This window comes from Sapajus apella, unplaced genomic scaffold, assembly GCF_009761245.1.
Source record: "Sapajus apella isolate SASKATOON/1434 unplaced genomic scaffold, GSC_monkey_1.0 scaffold1, whole genome shotgun sequence".
Classification (NCBI taxonomy): domain Eukaryota; kingdom Metazoa; phylum Chordata; class Mammalia; order Primates; family Cebidae; genus Sapajus; species Sapajus apella.
The window spans coordinates 20354010-20372760 of record NW_022436941.1 but is presented as its reverse complement, the minus strand read 5'-3'; the positions used below and the strand labels follow the sequence as shown (position 1 = coordinate 20372760).

General features: G+C 35.9%; 1 long non-coding RNA gene across 1 annotated transcript; it reads left to right on the top strand.

Moving 5' to 3' along the window:
- The first annotated feature begins 327 nt into the window (after positions 1-327).
- On the top strand, positions 328-18504 carry LOC116544853. The gene is made up of 3 exons (XR_004266080.1): positions 328-435; positions 17157-17275; positions 17868-18504. It is a non-coding gene; the product is annotated as an uncharacterized LOC116544853 (long non-coding RNA).
- Positions 18505-18751: the final 247 nt, after the last annotated feature.

The window sequence follows — 18751 nt, the reverse complement described above, 5'->3', positions numbered from 1 at the left end:
GAGGGGAAGGGAGGAATGGAGGGTGGGAGATTGCCCATAGTTTAAGAAGAGTGGTGGAGACAAGGACAGTGAATGCATGACCAAGCAGTTTAGCAGGTCTCCCAGACTAAAACTTGGTCTGAACCTGGGGTGAATTGATCAAAGGGGGCATCCCCCTATGAGTGTGAGTGAATGACCGGAGCAGATGTCTCCACAATGATCGGTCACTGAAGGAAACCAGTGTCCATGGTGACCAGAGCAAATGTCTCTGCAATGATCAGTCACTGAAGGAAAACTGTCTTCCCAGTTCCATGACCAATGTAGGATTTTTTCTGTTCATGAACCTCAAGAAAGTTCTGTCTTTCTTGTCTCCACTGAAAGGAGAAGGAAGCTGACAGGCAGTGAGACGGGCTAAAGAAGAGAGTTGAGGCAAACTGCTTACCTGATCTAAGAATGGTGAGTGGATGCGCGGACTGGTCTGATGAACTTAGGTCATACGTAGGTCTCTTCACAGAGGAAACACAAGGGTGGAGGCAGGAGGTTTGGTCTCCTGTAGGAGTTCCCTCGTCCCAGGTTTTGGCACCGATTGTCACGTGTGTCACTCACGTAAAGAGACCACCAGACAAGGCCATTTATTTCATGCTTGGATGCAAGAGGGCCAAGTCTGAGAAAGGAGTTAGGCAAAGGGGGTAGGAGAGGGGATTGGTTATATAGTTGGGGAAAATGGTCAGCTAATGGCAGTAATTTATCTTGGGGAGGGAGAGGGTGTCATGGGATGTGTGATCACAACGGGGGGGTCATTTATTACAAACAAGCATGAATATATAAGTGTGGGGAGTATCAGTTGCAGTCAGAGGGGAGGGTGCAGTAAATTACATAGTTACAGGGGTGGCGGTCTTGAGAAACCCAATGTCCGGGGGAAACTTTGCAAGGTTGAACAGTAGCAATGGATGCAGGTTGCAGTTATTAGTTGAGGCAAGAACAAGTTGTTTTGCCTCTTTCTGTGGCCGCCTGGTTACTTCAGACTTCCTGGCTCCTGGGGGCCATCCAGAGGTGTATGTGTGGCTCACCAAGGCTTAAATAGCCAGGCTTAGACTTGGAGGCCTAATAGGAATCATCCACAGGTACTGCAGAACAGCCAAGATTGCTGCCTGTGCCTTCCTCTTGTAGCTTCACCCCTGAAAGGTACCCGCCAGATGTCAGCCAGAGCTCTACTGTATGAAGTATCTCCCAGTCAAGGATAAATGGTCTGGGAACTGCTGGGCAAGGACACTTAAGTCTGCTGAAGCTGGACCCACAACTGCCCCTTTTCCCATGTGTTCTTTTCCAGGAAGATGGGGCCTTTATTTATAAGTCCCTGATGGGCTTCTGCCTTTTTTTAGAGATGCCCTGCCCAGCAAGAAGGGAGTCCAGTCACAGTCTGCCTGCAGAGACCTTGGTGAGCTACCGTGGGCTCTTCCCAGTTGCTGTATAAACTTTCCAGTGACTTTGTTTATACACAGGCAAGATTAAAACCACCTACCTGAGCCTCAGCAATGGCGGATGCTGTGCTGGCTGTGAGTATTTCAAGCCAGTGGATCTTAGCTTGCTGGTCTTCATGGGGCTGGGACCCGCCAAGCCAGATCATTTGGCTCCCTGGCTTCAGCCTCCTTTTTTTCAGGGGAATGAGCAGTTCTATCTTGCTGGCATTTCAGCCGCCACTGGGATATGAGAAAGAAAAAAAAAAAACAACCTGCTGTGGCTAAAATGGCTTCCCAGTTTTGTGCTGGAAACCCAAGGTGCTAGTGTGGTAGGCACCAGAGGGAATCTCCTGGTCTGTGGGTTGTAAAGATCATGAGGAAAGCACATTATTTGAGCCAGAGTGTCTGGAAAAGTCCCTAATGGCTTCTTCCCTTGGCTAGGAGAGGGAGTTCTCTGGCTCCTTGTGCTTCCAGGGTGAAACAGTGCCCCACCCTGGTTTCATTTGCCCTCCTTGGGCTGCACTCACTGTCTAACCAGTCCCAATGAGATGAACCTGGCACCTCTGTTCGATATGCAGAGATCACTCACCTTCTGGCTCGTTCTGGCTGGGAACCAAAGATGGAGCTCTTCCTAGTCAGCCATATTGGTGGAAGTCCCAAATGGAGGTTCATGAAAGCAATCAGAGAGAAAAGACAGCCTTCAAAACACCAAAAATTAGGTTGAGTAGTTGCTTTCCCTCATGCTGCTCCACAAGGCCTACAGCAGTTCATCAAAATTACCGTTTAATTGTTCTTATCAGTACGTGACACCAGCAGCTTTTCTGAGGCCAGAATCCTAGGACTCTATGCTTTCATGGCTTTTATCCCTCAAAACCCCACCAATTTCAAGGTAAAGAGCAAAGAAAAATCACTTTATGTTTCTAGCAAGTTGAGGACAAAAGTAGCCATTTTGAAATATGCCCACAATGTATTTAACAACAGGACCCTACTTTCCAAGGGAAGAAAATTTACTAGAACCTTATTCAATCTGAGGGAAGGACAGCCAACTCAAGCTCACTTTAGTTTTCATATCTCACTTAACTGGAAAAAATTTATAAAAAAGATGAAGCTGATAAACATTTCTGAATGTCATAGCATAGAAACTCAAGCTCACTGAAAACACCAAGAATCATATTACAGAATACTTCCCTTCTTCCCCACTTAAATACAACATTGATGGATATCCTGTTACAGCAGTGGATTACATCATAAACAGCTGAAAGTTACAATCTCTTTAAGGAGGCATTGTTGGCTTAAAGACATAGGGCAGGAAAAAACCAAGACACTAGAGGAACCCAAAGCCTCCAATATCTACATCTACAACAAACATTAAAAACATCCAGCCTCCTAGCCAGATTAACATGACATCTCACATAAACGCCTGTTTATCTTGGTTTCTATTACCCAATAGATTATGTCTGGCTTTTACCAAAAATTTATAAGGCATATGAAGGGCTAGAAAGAAAACAAACCCACAGTCTGAAGAGCCAAAACAAGCATCAGAAGCAAACTCATATATGACATCAATTTTATAATTATCAGAAGGGAGAGAATTTAAAGCAACAATGATTAATAAATTAAGGCATCTAATGGAAAAAAGTAGAGAACATGCAAGAACAGATAAGTAAGGTAAAAAGAGAAAAATTTCTTAAGAAAAAATAGAAATTAAATGATAAAATCCAAAATCATATGGGCATATCAGTAAATTGTACATGGCCAAGGAAAAAATTATTCAGTTTGAAGAGATGTCAATAGAAACTTTTCAAACTAAAATGTGAAACGGAAGAGGAGGTGGGAAACAGAAAAGCAGAATATTTCAAGTAATAGTTGCCGAGAATTTTGCAAAACAAATATAAACATCATGGTCCTGTTTTCCAAAATCAGGTTTTGACACATATTAGATGTCCAGTATTTTTTTTTTTTTAGATGGAATTTTGCTCTTGTTGCCCAGGCTGGAGTGCAATGGCACAATCTGGCCTCACCGCAACCTCCAACTCCTGGTTCAAGCAATTCTCCTGCCTCAGCCTCCCAAGTAACTGGGATTACAGGTGTGTGCCACCATGCCTAGCTAATTTTGTATTTTTAATAGAGACAGGATTTCTCCATGTTAGTCAGGCTGGTCTTGAACTTCAGACCTCAGGTGATCCACCCACTTCAGCATCCCAAATTGCTGGGATTACAGGTGTGAGCCATTGCACCTGGCCAATGTTCAGTAAATTTTATTATATGGGTGGGTGTTGAACAATGAGAACACATGGACACAGGGAGGGGAGCATTACACACTGGGGTCTGTTGAGGGGAAATAGGGGAGGGATGGTGAGGGGTGGGGAGAGATAGCAAGGGGAGAGATGCCAGATGTAGGTGATGGGGAGGAAGGCAGCAAATCACACTGCCACGTATGTACCTATGCAACAATCTTGCATGTTCTTCACATGTACCCCAAAACCTAAAATGCAATAAAATAAATAAATGGAAAAAAAAGTTTTATTATATGAATGGGTGAATGGAAATGAAAAACAACTGAAATAGAGATATAGAGAGGTTGAACAGAAGCAAAGCTTTATAAAAGAAGATGAGTAGATGCCTATTCCACATATTTTTAAATTTTATTTTTATGCATTTAAATAACATTTGCCTTAAAAAATGAAAATAGAATCCTCACAGGACACTGAGGAGGATAGATACCACCAAGGCATATCATATGCAAACTGCATATGAAGATCATATGAATTTGAAAACAAAGAGAAGATCTTGAAAGAAGCCATAGGGTATAAAAACGTCTTAACAATAGAAGAATAATTATTAGAATTACATCATACTTCACATTGCAAAGCATGCAAGCAAGAAGCGAGTGGAATGTTTGTTTTGTTTGGATGCTAATTTTTAAATTTTAAATCCAAGGTTCTCCAGTATTTGAAGTATTGAATGAAGAATAAAGGAAAAACATCAACCTCAAATTTTGTATTCACCAAAATTATTCAAAAGCAAAAGAAAATGATTTTCTCAGATAAGTAATTATAAATTTATTTTTAGTAGATCTGCCTGTAACAAATGTTAAAAGATACTCTTCAGAGAGTAGATAAATGGTGGCGAGAAACTCAGATCTATCTAAATAAAGGAAAAGTGTCAGAGAAAGACTAAATAAAGTAAAATAAATATTTTATTTGTATTAATTGACACAGCTAACAAGTGAGCACCCTACCACACTGCTGCTGCTGCTGCTGGAACATGCAAACGAGGATGGGTCCCACTGTCACCACAGTCCCTGACAACTCAGAAAGCCAGAGTGTCTTCTTTTCTCCAAATGACCACACTAACTATACAACCTGAGCCAGCCTGAGATGGCTGAAATGACATAAATAGAAATCAGAATATAGATAGGAATGAAGATTATTTAGATGTAGGAATATGTCGAAATGCAATCCATAAATGGTAAGAATCACAATAAAATAGTGTGGGAGCTGACAAACAAAATAGCCAAAATATAAAAGAAAGTAACCAACCAGACAGAGCCAAAAAACACACTACAAGAATTTTATAATGCAATTATAAGTATTAATAGCAGAATAGACTAAATAGAGGAAAGAATCACAGAGGTTGAAGATTGGCTTTGTAAAATAAGACAGACAAGAATAGAAAAAAAAGAATGAAAAGGATTAGAAAGCTTTGAGAAATATGGAATTATGTAAAGAGATTGAATCTAGGACTTACTGGTTTTCCTGAAAGAGATTAAGAGAATGGAACCAACTTGGAAAACATTTCTCAGGATATCTTCCATGAGAACCTTCTCAACATATCTAGCAGGTCCAATATTCAAATTCAAGAAAGGCAGAGAACCCCGGTAAGTTACTTCACAAGAAGTATTTATTTCTATCCCCAAGACACATAATCATCAGATTCTCCAAGGTCAAAATGAAAGAAAAAATGTTAAAGGCAGCTAGAGACAAAGGCCAAGTCACCTACAAAGGGAAACTCATCAGACCAACAGTGAATCTCAGCAGAACCCCTACAAGCCAGAAAAGATTGGGGGTCAATATTCAACACTCTTAGAGAAAATAAAAACCCAGAATTTCATATCCAGCCAAAGTAAGCATAACAGGCAAAGAAGATACATGATCCTTTTCAGACAAGCAAATTGTAAGGAAATTTATTAAAAACAAACCTACCGTATAAGAGCTCTTGATAGAAGTGCTAAATATGGAAAGGAAAGACCACTCTCAGCCTCTATACACAGTCCAATGACACTATAAAGCAACCATCTAAACAAGTCTGCAAAATAACCAGCTAACATCAGGATGACAGGATCAAATCCACACATATCAATAATAATCTTGAATGTAAATGGGCTAAAATGCCCCTTTAAAAGGCACAGAGGGCAAGATAAAGAACAAGGACCCATTGGTATGGTGTCTTCAAGAGACCTATCTTAAATCAGCAAAGGTCAAAAAAGACAAAGAAGGGGATTATATAATGATAATGAGTTCAATTCAACAAGAAAACCTAACTATCCTAAATATATAATCACCCAAAATAGTAGCACCCCGATTCATAAAGCAAGTTCTTAGAGACTTTCAAAGAGATCTAGACTTCCACACAGTAATAGTAGGAGACAAAGATATTCAGGACCTAAAATCAGTACCAGATAAAATGGATATGATAGACATCTACAGAATTCGCCATCCCAAAACAACAGGATAATTCTCATTGCCACATGGCACATAATCTAAAATAAATCACAAAATCAGGAATTAGACACTCCTCAGCAATAGCAAAAACTGAAATCATGCCAGTTTCCTGGACCAGAGCACAATCAAATTAGAAATCAAGGCTAATAAATTCACTAAAAATCATACAATTACATGAAAATTGAATAACCTGATCCTAAACTACTTCTGGGTAAATAAGAAAATTAAGGCAGAAATCAATAAGTTTTTTTAAACTAATGAGAACAAAGATACAACATAGCAGAATTTCTGGGACACAGTTAAGGCAGTGTTAAGAGGGAAATTTATAGTACTAAATATCCACATCAAAAAGTTAAAAAGATCTCAATTTAACAACCTAACATTATGATTAAAATAACTAGATAACTAAAAGAAAAACAACCCCAAAGACAGTGGAAGGCAAGAAATAACCAAGATAAGACCTGAACTGAAGGAAACTGAGACATGTAAAACCATTCAGAGCACCAACAAATCCAGGAGTTGTTTCTTTAAGGTAATCAAGTAGATAGACCACTAGCTGAACTCGTATGTTTAGTAAATAAAGTATGTTTAGTAAATAAACATGAAAAAAGAGAAGATCCAAGTAACTCAAAGAATATTATATACACCTCTATGTACGTAAACTAGAAAATCTAGAAGAAATGGATAAATTGCTAGACACATATACCTTCCCAAGACTGAGCCAGGAAGAAGTTAAATCCCTGAACAGATCAATAAGAAGCACCAACATTGAACCAGTAATAAATATTCTACCAACCAATACAAGCCCAGGTCCAGATGGATTCACAGTCAAATTCTACCAGATGTGCAGAGAACAGCTGGTACTATTCCTACTGAAACCAATCCAAAACGTTGAGGAGAAGGAACTCCTCTTTAACTCATTCTTTTAAGCCAGAGTCATCCTGATACCAAAACCTAGCAGAGACACACATACAGAAAAGAAAACTTCAGGTCAATATCTTTGAAAAATATCAATGCAAAAATCCTCAGTATAATACTGGCAAACTGAATCCAGAAACACATCGAAAACCATGATCAAGTAGGCATTATCCCTGGGATGCAAGGCTGGTTTAATTTCTGCATGGAGAAAATGTGTTTTTTGTCCTTAGATCTGTTTATGTGATGAATTACATTTATTGATCTTCATATAAATCAAAATACAAAGCAGAAATGGCTTCCAATAAATTTCAACACTACTTCATGTTAAAAAACTGTCAATAAAGTAGGTATTGAAGGAACATACTTCAAAATAATAAGAGCAATTTATGACAAACCCACAGCCAATATCATACTAGATGTACAAAAGCAAGGAAGCATTCCCGTTGAAAACCAGCATAAGACAAGGTTGCCCTCTTTCACTTCAACATAGTATTGGAAGTTCTGGCCAGAATAATCAGCAAGAAAATGAAATAAAGGACATTCAAATAGGAGGAGAGGAAATCAAACTATCCCTGTTTGCAGATGACATAATCCTACATCTAGAAAACTGCATATCATGGCTCACAAGCTCTGCTTCTTAAGCTGATAAACCAAGTTCACCAGTTTCAGTATACGAAAGTGGCATTAAAAAGTCTCTAACATTTTACACACCAACAACAGTCAAGCAGGAGCTGAATCAGGAACAGAATCTCATTCACAATTGCCACAAAAATAAAAATACCTAGGAATACAGCTAACCAGAAAGGTGAACGATCTCTACAAGGTAAATTACAAACTACTGCTCAAAAAAATCAGAGATGACACAAATGGAAAAACATTCCATGCTCATGGATAGCAAGAATCAATATGGCTAAAATGGCCATATTATCCTAAGCAATTTATACATTCAATGATCTATTAAACTACCAATGACATTCTTCACAAAACTAAAAAACAAAAAAACCCAAAATTGTCTTAAAATTAATATGGAAGAAGAAAACAGTTCAAAAAGTCCAGGTAATCCTAAGCAAAAAGAACAAAACTGGAGGCCTCACAAAACTGGACTTCAAACTATACACTACAGGGCTACAGTAACAAAAATAGCATGATACTGGTACAGAAACAGACACACAGAACAATGAAATGAGTAGAAGGCATGGAAATATAGCTGCACACCTATGACTATCTGATCTTTTATAAAATTGACAAAAACAAGCAATGTGGAAAGAACGCCCTATTCAATAAATGGTTCTGGGATAACTGGCTAGCCATAGGCAGAAGATTGAAACGGACACCTTCCTTATATTGTATTAAAAATTAATATGTATTAAAGAATTAAATGTAAAATCCCAAACCATAAAAAGCCCTGAAGACAACCTAGGCAATACCATTCTGGATATAGGAATTGGCAAAGACTGTATGACAAAAATGGCAAAAGCAATTGCCACAAAAGCAAAAAATGACAAATGGGATCTAATTCAAGGAAAGAGCTTCTGCAAAGGCAAAGAAACTATCAACACAGTAAATAGATAACCTATAGAATGGTAGAAAACTTTTGCAAACTAGGCATTTGACAAAGATCTAATATTCAACATCTATAAGGAACTTAATAATTTTTCAAGAAAAAAACCATTAAAATAGGCAAAGAACAAAAAGGGACACTTTTCAAAAGAAGACATACATGTGCCCAAAACGCATATGAAAAAAGCTCAATATCACTGATTATTAGAGAAATGAAAACCAAAACCACAATGAGATATCACTTCATGCCGGTTAGCATGGCTGTTATTGAAAGGTTTAAAAATGACAGATGCTGACAAGGTTGTGGAGAAAAGGGAATGCTTACACACTGTTCGTGACAGTATAAATTAGGTCAACTATTATGGAAAACAGGGTGTTTTCCTCAAAGACCTAAAGGCAGAACTACCATCTGACCCAGGAATTTCACTACTGGGTGTACTTAAAGGAATATACTTATATACTTACATACTTATAAGAATATACATCATTCCATTATAAAGACACATATACATGTGTGTTCATGGCAGTATTATTTAAAACAGCAAAGACATGGAATCAACCAAAATGCCCATCAATGATAGATTGGATAAAGAAAATGTGGTATGCATATACCATGGAATAACATGCAGCCATCAAAAAGGACAAGATTATGTTCTTTGCAGGAACATGGCTGGAGCAAAAGGCTATTACCTTTAGCAAACTAATGTATGAACAGAAAAAAATATCACATGTTCTCGCTTATAAGTGGAAGCTAAATGATGAGGACACATGGACACATAGAGGACAACAACAGACATTAGGGCATACTGGAATGTGGAGGGTAAAAGGAGGTAGAGAATCAGGAAACATAACTAATGGGTACTATGCTTAATACCCTGGGTAACAAAATAATCTGTACAACAAACCCCTATGACACACCTCTCAAATCAAAAGATGTACAGTGTCTGAATGGATGAAATAAACAGGACCCATTGAAACACACTTCACCTACAAAGATAACATATACTGCAAATGAAAGAGTAGAAAAAGATATTCATTGCCAATGGAAACCAAAAAAAGATCAGAAGTAGCTATACGTATAAGAACAAATAAAGAAGGTCATTATATAATGGCAAAGGGGTCAATCCAGCAACAGAACATAATAATTATAAATATATATGCTAACACTGGAGCACCCAGATGTACAAAGCAAACATTTTTAGAGCTAAAGGGAGAAATAGACCCCAAAACAGTAACTGGAGAGTTCAACACCTTATTTTCAGCATTGGGCAGATCTCCCAGGCACTCAACAAAGAAACATCTGATATGATTTGGCTGTACCCACCAAAATCTCATCTTGAATTGGGTTCCCATAATCTCCACATGTGGGAGGGGCCTCATGGGAGGTAACTGAATCATGGGGGTGATCACCTTCATGCTTTTCGCATGATAGTGAATAAGTTCTTATAAGATCTTATGGTTTTATAAGAGGTTTTTCCTCCCTTTTGCTTGGCACTTCTCCTTGTTGTCACCATGTAAAGAGGACGTGTTTACTTCCCTTTCCACCAAATGATAATGAAAACATAACATACCACAATGTATGGGACACAGTGAAACCAGTACTAAGCAGGAAATTTATAGCCCTAAGTGCCTACATCAAAAAAAGAAGAAAAACGTTGAAAAATAACCTAGCAATGCATCATGAAGAACTAGAAAAGCAGAGCAAACTGAGCCTAAAATTAGTGGGAGGAAATAATTCAGATTATGTCAGAAATAAGTGAATTTGAAATAAAACAACACAAAACATTAATAAAACAAAAAGTTATTTTTTCAAAAGCTTAACAAAACTGACAAATCTCTAGCCAGACTAATGAAGAAAAAAAGAAAGAAGACCCAAATAAATAAAATTAGAGATATAAAGGAGACATTGTAATTGATACTGCAGAAATTCAAAGGATCATTAGTAGCTACTATGAGAAAGTATATACCAATAAATTGGAAAATTTAGAGGAGATGGATAAATTCTAAGACACATGCAAAACATGCCAACATTGCACTATGAAGAAATCCAAAACGTGAACACAACAATAAGATTGAATCCATAATAAAACATTTCCCAGTAAAGAAAGGACCAAACCCAATATATTGACTACTGAATTCTACCAAACATTTAGGGAAGAACTAATGGCAACTCCACCCAAACTATTATAAAACATAGAGGAGAAATGGATACTTGCAAATTCATTCTACAAGGCTGGTATTATCCTGATGCCAAAACCAGACAAAGGGGTAGAAAGAAGCAAAAAACTACAGGCCAATATCTCTGTTAACTATTGATGAAAAAATCCTCAACAAAATACCAGTATACCAAATTCAACAATATATTAGAAAAATCATTTATCCTGAAGTATGTTTTCCAACTTTGTTCTATTCTCCTCATTTCTGTCTGGTACCCCAATCAGTCACAGATTTTGACCTTTTACATAGTCCCATATTTCTCAGAGGTTTTATTCATTCCTTTTCATTGTTTTTCTCTATTCTTGACTGCCTTATTTTAGAAAGATAGTCTTCAAGCTCTGAGATTATTTCTTCTGCTTGGTCTATTTTGCTATTGATACTTGTGATACAGTCATAAAATGAGATATTATTCTAAGAAAAAAAATGAGCTAGCAAGACATAAAAATGCATGAAAGAAACAAATCCATTCTAAATGAAAGGAGGAATGGGTGAATAAATAAAGCTTAGGAGATTTGACTTTCTAGGACAATGAAACTATTCTATATGATACTATAATGATTAATACATACCATTGTGCATTTGCCAAAAAACACATGTATTAGTTCATTCTCATGCTGCTATGAAGAAATACCCAAGACTGCGTAATTTATAAAGAAAAGAGATTTCATTGACTCACAGTACTGCATTGCTGTGGAGACCTCAGAAAACTTACAATCATGGCAGAAGGGGAAGCAAACACGTTGTTCTTCACATGGTGGCAGAAAGGAGAATTGAACCAAGAGGAACTGAAAGAAACATGTTGATTAAATTTAACTGGTATCTTAGATAGGATTTTAGAATACAAAAATATATGTATATAGGTTAAAAAAAAACTAAATCAACTATGGACTTGAGTAAACAATAATATATCAATATTTATTTGTTGTTACAAGTGTAACATAGTAATGAAAGATGTTCAAGGCAATATGAAGATACATATTCTCCTTATCATTTAAGTAACTACAAGGTATTTAATGGTATCCCTTAGTGTAATGTCTAAGGCCAAAATATTTAATACAAAACTAAATTGATAAAATTAGGCCAAGCCAACATGAACATAATTGAGGATTCTGAGTGTATATGACAAAAAGAAAATGAAAAAAACTGAAATTATGCATTTTGGTCAAGAATATAGCTTAGCTGTATTCTATTAAAAATTCAGCAGCTGAAAAATGACTTGAAAAAATTTAGAAACAATTCAGATAAACTATGTTATAGAATATAATTGAGCTTTAATGAGAAAATTTTCAGATTCAATGAGGGCATCCACTGTGAATATATAAATTATATGGGAAAGTACAGTACTCAAAATAGTCTCTTTCATATATTAAACTAAGCATAAGAGATTGTGAATAATACAATATTAACTATGTAAGGGATTTATAACATGGTTGATTAGCAAATTCAAGCATTAAAATTAGCCTTCAGCTCTAAGGAATAAATCTGATGAACTGCTATCTACACATTCTGAGCTTTACAGTTGATTCAAGTGTTACAAAAATTATTGCTGCTGAATGAACAAAAATATGTTATTAAAGTAACATTTTATAATAATTTAAATTTAATTACTTTCATAGTCAATTAAATTTTTAACTGTCAAAAACCTTTTCAGGTAGGAGGGAAATTATTTCCATTCTAGAAATAAGATAACTGGGGATTCAAAAATAAGTCATGTAAGGTTAAATCAAATTTGAACCCAAATCCCCAGCTCCCTAGCACTTAGTATGTGCTCATTAAATATAAATGGAAAGCACAATTCCTCTGTTAACACAAGTGTTTTAAACCATTTACTTCAGAATAAAGCACATTATTGCATGTTTACTATGTGACAGCCTCTGTGCCCTTTGCTGGGAATACAATATGAGAAAAATATGTTTCATATAATCTGCATTCCCCAAGTATCAATTTCGTGATTCAGATATTGGCTTTGGGATCCTTCTCATGTTCCAAGAATTCTATGGTGGCTTGTACTGCAGAGGTATTATTCTGGATATGTAATATTAATAGTTTGTCAAAAGGTAGGCTGATAATAATCAAAAATATCCCTGCAACATAATCCACTTGAGAATCTGAAATCAACAACCAGTTGTTGGGAAACTAAAATCTCTCCTGCCACTTAAGAGAACACCCATGTTTATTGACTGAAAATAATAGACTTTCTTATAATTCATTTACAATGTTTTGACAATTAAATAGTAGATATATATCTTGAGAAATGTCTGTACATATCCTTTACCCACTTTTTAAAGGTGTTACTTGTTTTTATCTTGGTGAGTTAAGTTGGTTGTAGATGTGGTATGTTAGTTCTCTGTCAGATGCATGGTTTGTGAATATTTTGCCTCATTCTATATATGGTCTGTTTACTCTGTTGATAATTTCTTTTGCTATGCAGAACATTTTTAGTTGAATTAAGTCCCATTTGTCTATTTTTGTTTGATAGCATTTCCTTTTGAAGTCTTAATCATGAATTATTTGCCTAGGTCAATGTCTAGAAGAGTTTTCTCTAGGTTTTCTTCTAGGATTTTGTATCTTTCAGGTCTTATAGTTAAATATTTAATCCATTTTGAGTTAATTCTTGTATACAATGACAAAAATACAAAAAAAATTCTCGACATCACTAGTCATCAGAGAAATGTACAATGAAATATCATCTTACGCCATTAAGAATGAGCATTATTAAATAGACAAAAAAATAACAGATGTTGGTGAGGATGCAGAGAAAAGGGAAGAAAAGAAAAAGTCTTCCCTTTTCTCTACATCCTCACCAACATCTGTTATTTTGAGAATGTAAATTAGTACAGTCTCTATGGTAAACAGTATTGAGATTTCAAATAACTTAAAATACAATGGCTATATGAGCCAGCATCCCCACTACTGGTCATCTATCAAAGGAAAATAAATCATTACATAAAAATATACTTGCTTGTATGTTTATCACAGCACTATTCATAATACCAAAGTCATGAAATCAACCCATTTGTCCATCAACAGATGATGGAACAAAGAAAATGTAGTATATATGCAGCCACAAAAAAGAATGGAATTATGCCTTTTGTGGCAACATGGATGGAGCTGGAGGCCATTATGCACAGTGAAATAAACATAAAATCAAATAACACATATTCTCCTTATAAGTGGGAACTAAACATTGAGTAATCATGGACATATAGATGGAAATAATAGACACTGGGGACTTCAAAATGGGGGAAAGAGGTGTGAGTTGAAAAATTACCTATTGGGTGCACTTTTTACTATTTGGGTGATGAACACATTAGAAGCCTAAACCACGCCATTATGCAACATATTTATGTAACAAACCTGCACATATACCCCATGAAACTACAAAAATAAGTAAATAATTATACACACACATGCATGCATACACACTTGGCTTATAGAATTTTTATGACTAAATATATACCTTAATATGAAGATATAGTGAAAAAGGTTTAATTATTAAATTCCATTCAACTCTTATTGTCTTTATATAATAATATTATAAGTTCTTTAGACACACACACACATATTTGCTAGGAGGAGGAGGAGGAAAAGAAGGTGGGGGAGAAGGAGGAAGAAGAGGAGGAGGAAGAGAGGAAAATAAATTATAATCTTTGTGTAGCCAATAGATCTTTGTCAGAGGTCTATTTTGACCTAAAACACCCAGTCTTTCTATTATCTAGCAAAATAACAATCTGGTGCAAATTTTTATTATTCTTATTACTGAATTGCATTTATTTGAAAGGCTAAATCCTCATTCTGGGCATGCTTAATATGTAAATGTGTTACTGAACAGAATTTTTATCTTCACTTTATTACCCTATACATCGAAGCAGAAAATTTTTAAGAGACCCTACACTGCCACACACATCTCTGCTTGGACCCCTAAAGGATTAGTTGGTATTCTTTTGTTCTACACATTAATGGCTAAAATGACATTAGCAAAAGCCTAGCAGATTCGAAAGGCTTTTCTTATCCATGTTGGCTAGTGTGTCCTAAAGGACTTAGCCCATTGTACCAAATTCTTCACTGCTGGCCAAAAGATGCCTAGATGTGTATGAAAGTAATTTTCTACTTTCCATTCCCATCTGTTCTCAAATTGTCTTTTCATGTAGATCTGACAGATGCTCTGGGATTGCCTTCTCATTTCTCTGTGCATTTTCTTCCTAAAACTAAGTTGGCTCTTTTCTCCCCCCACCGCACACCTGCCTTGGCTGCAACTGCTCCCTGGAACACTTGTAGGGTTTTCATTATGGATAATTGAGATATCCTTCCAAACTACCTTACCATTAATTATTTAGTTGCATCAAATTTCCTCTTTTAAAAATCAGAGATACATTGGTTTTAAACATGGCACATATGGCAAACTTAATTTTTTTTACCTTTTAATAATACATTCCAAATTTTCAATACCATAACATTTTTATCACTTTTGCTTTGGCTAAAATCACATGAAATTTAAGTATATTGGCATGTTGGGATAATTTGTGAAATATTTAATTATCTAATATTTAATTATGTATGTACAGGACCAGTTATACAATTCACAAGGTCTAGCACAAAATTAAAGTGCAAAGCTCCTTGTTCAAAATTTATTAAATCATGTTCTGTTGGTGTTAAAGCATTAAACAAAGCATGAGGCTCCTGTAAGCACAGAGCATCATGTGACTTCACTTGTTGCATACTCATGAAACCAGATCCTGTCTACATATAGCATTTTTTTTTTCTTATCAAAGCTCATATATTAGAAATAATAGGTAATTAAATTTTCAAAACTTGATATTCACGATGAAAATTCTGGTATAGCTTCAGTAATGTTTAACATTTTTCTATAAACTGTTTAATCAACTCTTTAATATTACTGAGTTGTTAAATTTTTTCTGCTAATACAGTGTTCTTTGATTTATTGTACTGTTCTTGAATTCCTTATTTTGAAGTCCTAAAGGTTAAGACAAAGGGTTTTGAAGATAGAGTCAGTGTGAATGTCAGCTCCAACACATACTGTCTCATGACCCTAGCAGGGTCCTTACCTCTCTAGGCCTTCATTTACTAATAGACAAAATGAAGTTAAGAATGACATACATCTCCTAGTGTTTTCTTTTGTTTTTGTTTTTAATGGGGATTAAACAAGTTAAATTAGTAATGACTCTAGGATAGTGTCTAAACATAGAAGGAGCATATGAATGTTAAATATTAGTTGTTTATTAAAACCAGCTTCTAAGCCCTAATTCTGGTATCATCCTCTATTGATACTCATTGTAAGCACATCTTCTGCCTTTGTTTCCTCTTTTCTGTCTCTCTTCATTTATTCTATCATATCATTTGATACAGATACTATATTTCCTTCCTGTGTATTATACATTCTCATAAATCTGAAGTTTCCAACTCTCAAAATCGCCCTCAAATTGTTCTACTAGTAACCTTTCTGTGTCCATTGTGAGATCCTGAAGATGGTGATAATGAATTCAGCTTTCATGACCACTTGAATCTTATAAACTGATGCCTTTATAGCTTTTTGACACATTCCTCTTTCTACAACTCATGAACCTTATTTATATAATTCAGTCCTTGCCTATCAGGCTATGCATAAACACAAGAGACATCATCCGTATTTTGAATAACTGCATTTGAAAATGCAAAACTTTCTCCTGTATGCAGTAAGTTTTGTTCTTTCACTGCTTCATATCAAAATAACTCAATTGCAGAACTCTAGCTTAGACTAATTGCCACAGGTCTGAGAAACCCTAAAATCTATCCATCTTCAATGGGAACTGAAGTAAACATTCACTATTTACCTTAATCAAACTAAATGTCTAAGCCTTTATGCTACCCTGTGTCACAGGGTTCTTTATCCTTGTTTTACTGAGCACATCCATAATCCTATTCAAACCCCTTTCCTCTCCTTTCCTTTAAGTCTTTTCAATATGTCCACTAGAAGACCCAATTTGTGATAAGAAGACTCCCTGTGTTCTCACTTTCTTCTTAGACTATGTCCTCCACTTTCTTACCTTAGGATTACTTGAATGTGCGTTGAGGATCTAGTTTCTAATGATACTCCTGGAGTGAAAGCTGTGTCTCTCCAGATATCATATCTGTGAGACAAACAGCCTGAAGGATGGCTTATTGTCTTCATTAGGATATCAGCCAATATTACCTGTTGAACAATAAACTTTCATGTTAGTAAATATGCAACCTATGAATCCTTGAATCTTTGAATCCCTTAAATTCAGTGTTGGTATTGAGATATGATGTTCTGTTCCAGTCATTATGTTGACTGTTACCTACGACCAGCATCTGAGAAAGCCATCTCACAAAGACTCTCTATAACCAAGAAATTAATACAGAGCCTTCACCACTGAAAGCACACAGAGTTGAAGCCAGGTGACAATAAATTATAAATATTAATGTCACATTCTCAAAGAGATATTGTGTTTAACTTTTAAGCATTTGTCTTATGAATCTTACCACACTGTTCTGGGATATGTGCAAATTTTACTACTTTTGAAATTTGCATATAGCTTTATTTTATTAATAATCATACACAAATATGTATATGCTTTCCCTCTTTTTGCTATTTTATGTATTCCTTTTCTCCTCATTTAATATCACCTTATCTGGAATTTACTTTGTTATGTGGTTAGAGCTAACATTTTTGGTTTTCTAATGACTAACCTAGCTGTTTAAGTATCATTACTGCAATTATTTTTGTATGGTTTGGGCATTATATATGAGTCAAGTGGTCTTCCTATTCTACCTTTATGATACCACATTTGTTATAAACTAATTTCATAGTTATGTGGAACAATTTTTAGGCCTTCTACTTTACTAAGTGCTTTTAGCTCTCTAAGCACCACTCTATTTCAATAATTGCTGAAAATGAGGATTGTCTTAATTCTTTGGAATGCTACAAAGGAATACCCAAGGTTGAGTAATTTATAAAGATAAGAGGTTTGTTTGCCTTATAGTTCTGCAGGCTGTACAAGAAGCATGACAACAACCAGCATTTGCTTCTGGTGAGAGCTTCAGGCTGCTTCCACCCATGGCAGACGATAAACAGAAGCCAGCTCTTCAGAGATAAAGTGGTAAGAAAGAGGCAAGACAGAAAAAGAAAGAGATGCCAGGGTTTTTCAACAACTAGTCCTTGAGGGTACCTAAAAGTGAGACTTATGCACTCCTGTGAGTGTAGCACCAAGCTACTGATGAAGAATTCACCCCTACATCCCAAACACCTCCCACCAAGCCACACCTTCAACACTGGGAATCCAATTTCAATGTGAAATTTAGTGGGTCCAAACACACTCTAGCAATGATGATGATCATGATGATTATGATCATGGTTTCAGCATACAAGGAGCCAAGACTCCTCATTAGTCTCCTTTCCTAAATAGTCCTAGCTATTTTGGTTAATTATTTTATGACTCTGTCACGTCTAAGAAAGAATTTCCTGATGATATTTTGGTCATAATTGCAGTAATTATATTGATTAGTTGTAGACAATTAGCAACATTACAGTGGTCATTTTTTCTATCAAAGAACACAGACCACTGTATCCATTTATTTAGATGTTCTTAATCTACAGTAAAATTTTTTTTATTTAAAGTATTCTGATTTTTCTTTATTATATATTGTGATGGTTAATATTGAATGTCAACTTAATTGGATTGAAGGATACAAAATATGGTTCCTGGGTGTGTCTGTGAGGGTGTTGCCAAAGGAGACTAACACTTAAGTCAGTGGACTGGGAGAGGCTGACCCACCCTCAATCTGGGTGGGCACCATCTAATCAGCTGCCAGCACAGCTAGAATAAAGCAGGCAGAAGAGGTTGGAAAGGGCAGACTTTCTGAGACTTCTGACCT